This window comes from Sinocyclocheilus anshuiensis, unplaced genomic scaffold (genome assembly GCF_001515605.1).
Source record: "Sinocyclocheilus anshuiensis isolate Anshui unplaced genomic scaffold, SAMN03320099.WGS_v1.1 scaffold1642, whole genome shotgun sequence".
NCBI lineage: Eukaryota > Metazoa > Chordata > Actinopteri > Cypriniformes > Cyprinidae > Sinocyclocheilus > Sinocyclocheilus anshuiensis.
This window is the reverse complement of record NW_015544316.1, coordinates 64,901-70,113: the sequence shown is the minus strand read 5'-3', so window position 1 is coordinate 70,113 and position 5,213 is coordinate 64,901.

The following is a 5,213-nucleotide window of genomic DNA, read 5'->3' as shown; positions in this document are numbered from 1 at the left end:
GTATTTCTCACATCGAGTGTCATGGCAGTTGCCCAAATCCACTATAATTTTATAAATAATAGGCCTACTGTTTTTGTATCACAATGTAGTTTTAGGATTTTTTTTTTTTTTTAGACGAGAATGTTATTTAGACTTCAAATATGCAGTTTGTTCATAAAGATAACGTCTATTTGAAAATTTGTTTCGATGTTTTCGGAGATGTGAGCTCCATTCAGCACTCATGAAACTGCTGAGAGCAGCCTCACTAGATCTTCTGGAATTTGCTGCTGGCTCTGATGTCTATATACTGGTCAAACATGAGATATAAGTTGCTTGTGGTAAATTTAACAATCTCATTAATCTTTTATTTGTTCCAGAGCAAACAGTTTTGGCTGAGGGCAAAGTCTCATAATGTTTTATTTTACTTAACTATAATGCTGTACATCAGAGCACTGCCTTTGTGCTTTTGACTAAATTGCCTAGCAACTTTTATGATGGCTGTTGTTTATTAAATATTATTATAAAAAAAATGTTAAATTATAAATAAAAAGTAGTATTCAGTAACGGTACTTAGTATTGAGAAACGGTGTTCGTGCTGGTGATTTTAGCTACGTTTTTCCGCCATTAGATGGAGACAAGATACTTTTTTTTATGAGTGAGTCTGCAGGAAAGAATTTTAATACTGAAAGAGACTGAAACTGGGTTGTAAACAAGGAAGTTATTTTTAGTTTCAACAACACCTTTTAAGGCAAACAAATGCACTGAGCAGTGCTGTCATCGGAAATCACCCTTAACAGATGAAAGGACAGTACGACAAAGATATCGCTTTCCTCAGCGGACGTTCAAACTAATGTTTTATTGTGAATATGAGATTGAGCTGAAGAATGAATGTTGTATCAGATGCAGGTAATCACACTCACTCAGTCCATCTGTCTCTCACAGTACTCTACATAATACTTTGAGCTTTTAATACTGTAATACAATAAACTTTAAGCGAAGCAACTCAACGTTTCTTCATTACTAGTTCTAAGTGACGTTTTCCAATTAGTAACAGAGGCTTGGGCTCAGCTGTTAAAGTGATTAAAGTGTTAAAGGTGTTAAACTTACTCAATTAAAGCCTAATAAATCTAAAATATACTAAGAATCTCGGAAATCCCCCCACCCCAGAGCTTTAAAAACCTTTAGATTGCGTAAAGGTTGTCTAAATTGTTAACCCACCTACATGCCCACTGGGTAAAGTAAATTGGAAAGAATGATGCTTACTGACCTTTTGTTTAACTGCCCTTCTTTTGTCTATATTAGGCACAGCTGAGTGGTTATATTGTTATTACTGTACCCCTGAGCTTCTGAAACCCTGCTCTTTTCTGCTGAGGGGAAGCTTTTTGGCTGAAGGAGGATCCCTGCTTCTTACAGGGAGTGATCGCTCTAGTGTTTTTATACAGCTGTGGGTGGCGAGATACTGATGTGCTATGCACACTACAATGAACGGAAGGGAATAGGTGGGAAAATCAGATATGAAATCATACAAATCTTTGTGAGATGATGGAGAAGGCTTATTGTTACCCCTAATTGATTTTGGCCCCCGAGGATGAATGCTGAAACAGCACCCTGTATTAAATAATTTAGTGAATCTAAAATGACTGAATAAGGAATAAGGTAAAGATTCATACTGTAAGTTTTACTCCCCACGTGATAGTCAAACATCATGCCGGTAGTACTGTTATGTGGCATTGGTGTGAATTATTGATCTTTCTAGTGTGTTATATTGAAACATGTATAACTATAGAAAAATAAGCACGTGGTCTAGTTGATATACATGAAAAGGTCAAACCAACACATGTATAGTTAACTAGACCCTGAGCAGTTATTTATTTTATGCAGAGAGAAATAAAAGAAAATAAAAAAATAATAATAACTGAAACAATACAAGTTGTTAAAGCAACAGTTTTAATTTTCATTTAGTTAAACTTAATGTACTAAAATACCTCAAACTGAAATAAAAATGAATAAAAATCGATACAATATGATACAAAACATAAAACTGTACGTTTCAAATTGCACATTTGTTCATAATTCAATGTATGTACGTGATGAGAAAAAATAAAAATAAAAATCATGCAACATTTGCAACCGCAAAAGTGCCAACTTACTGGTGAATCATGAATTTTGCACAAAATACATTCACACACAGATTTTACTCATAAGCTCTTGCATATGCACGCTTACTAAAAGAGATCCCATGTGTTTTGGAAATGACTTTTAAGTTACACATAGTAGCCCAAAATAAATGAAAGATCTGCCAAAGTCACCACCCTCCAGCTCCCCTTTCGCATAAAAGCAGCTAAGGGTTGAAAGGCTGGATGATACCGGAAACTTTGAGCTCAGACTATTTCAGGACACCGGCATCTACTCTCAGCATCCTTTTGGACTCTGAAAAAGAGATCAAAGAGTGACACTGGTCTCCAGGGAGCTCATCAGGGTGACAAGATGATGCCAGTTTGTTAAAATTGTTGTATCACATTGCTTGTAAAATCTCCGGATGGCAAGTCAAAACAGAAAGAAACATCAACATAACAAAATGCAACAGTCTAAAATAATCTCCATGAATATCTGTGCATATTATAATACTGACATAAGCACAACTTTCAATATTAAATTTCATGCTGAAGAGAAGAAAATTGAATATAAATGGCATATTTAATGTCAAAACCGAATATCTACAATATATTGTATATCACAAAGTTTTTATATTATGTATGAATGTATGTATTATTCTTTATACATATATAACACCAGGGTTTAGACCGTAACAATCAACATAATGTAGATTGCCTTTAGTAAAAAACTTCGCCAGCAAGCAAGCACGACATGTTTTTGGACTATGAATCTCAATAATGGTATACATTATTGTATTTTATTCACTTTATCTAACAGAGATGCTGAAGCTGTTCCATAAATCATACTCCCATAGTCTAATGTAGACCTTATAAGTGCACAGTATATTCTTTTTAGAGACTGTCTATCAGCTCCCCAATCTATTCCCGCCAAACACCTCAGTACATTTATTCCTCTTTTACATTTATCTACTATCTGTTGAATGTGTTTTGCAAATGTTATCTTTGAATCCAACCAAATACCTAAAAATCTAAATTCAGATACTTGCTCCAGTTTTTGCTCATACAATTTTAACTTAACAACTGGTGCTTTCTTCTTTTTTGAAAAACATATTATTTTAGTTTTTTCCACTGATATTCGAAATCCCCAATTACTTGCCCACATTTCAACTTCTTTAATAGCATTCTGCATGCTTTCTTCTACATACGACAAATTTCTACCTCTTTTCCATAAAGCACCATCGTCTGCATATAAAGACTTTCCAATCCCTGGTCCAACTGTATTAAAAATATCATTTACCATTATGTTGAACAATATAGGGCTGCACACACTACCTTGTGGGGTACCATTTTCAATTGCATATTTCTTTGAGTACGAAGACCCCATCCTTACTTGAATGGTTCTATCAATTAAAAAATCCTTAATCCAATTATACATTCTACCATTAATATTCATTTTATTAAGTTTAATTAAAGTCCTTCCTTCCACATCATATCGTAAGTTTTCTCTATGTCTAAAAACACACCAACTAATACTTCTTTATTAATCTGAGATTTTCTTATATCTAACGACTTAAAATTGCATCTGTTGTGTTTCTACCTTTTCTAAAACCACTCTGATGAGGACATAAAAGATTTTTTGATTCCAGAACATAATTCAATCTTGCCACTACCATACGTTCCATTAGTTTACAGAGGTTAGAAGTTAATGCAATCGGTCTGTAACTTGCGAATGGTCTTTTCCTGGCTTTACAATTGGAATAATTATGCCATGTTTCCAAGAGGAAGGGAGTTTTCCTAATTTCCACACTCTATTAAAAAGATATAATAAAATATTCTTTGACTTATCTGATAGATACCTAATCATTTCATTACATATTTCGTCTTTACCAGGAGAAGTATTTCTAACTCCTACAAGTGCCTGATTTAATTCATACATGGTAAAAATTTAATCTATTGAGCTTTCATTCACATCTCTTTGCTCTAAAATATTTGGATTTTCCTTCATTTTGTTTTCTCTATATAATCTAATTTCTTCTGATATATTTCTATTACTATGAACCTTAACAAAATTTTCAGCCAATACTTCTACTTTTTCAGAGTTAGATATGACATGTTTTATTTCATTAATTAAAACTGGAATTTCTCTGTTAGGTTGAATCCCTCCCATCTTTCTTATCATTCCCCACATTTCATTAATGTCTGTCTCTTTTCCAATTTCATCACAACATTTCCTCCAATAATTATTTTTTGCCATCCGAATTGTTTCCTGACAATTGCTTGTGTTCGCTTATACTCAATCATTAAATGAATATTTTTTTTACCTTCTTAAATGCTGTTCCTTTTATTTTATGATTTCCTAATCCCCCAATACTCTCTAATGTTTCTCTACATAACCTTTCACATGGATTATACAAATTTATCACCCATATACTTTGTGATCCGGCCCAAACTTCAACCACCAACGACTCATATTCCTTATTTACCTGCACTGTTCTAAATCCTATTCCTTGTTGTACAAAGGTAGCAACTCCACCTCCATTTCCAACACCCCTATCTCTTCATACTGCTACATATCCTTGTAAAACAAAGTTTAAATGCGTTTTCAGCCAGGTTTCCTGTATACATATAATTTGCAGTCTGCTTTCTAAACTATCAACACAGTTTTTAAATTCCTGTCCATTAGCGATCAGACTTCTTGCATTGCACTGTAAAATTGTAAAAACCATTACAATCCACCACATGCTGACAAACACAAACTGAATGGACTATGGCTTATAAACACAGGATAATTGGGGAAACACAGGTGCATGGAATAACTAATTAACGGGGACACGGAACACATGTGGAAGAAACTGGGTCACAGAGCACAACAGACAGTCCAGGGGCGTGACAAAAACAGATGTGCTGCTTTGTGTGTGTGTGTGTGTGTGTGTGTGTTTGTGTTAAAGTCTTAATTGTCACTTGTGATTAATTAAATGCAGCCTTATGAATTATATTAAATCCTTATAAATTATGTTGTTCTTTTGAAATTTGTATTAATCAAAGAATCTTGAAAAAAAAAAAAGCATCACCGTTTCCACAAATAGGATTGATTGATTGATTTATTGAATGACTAAA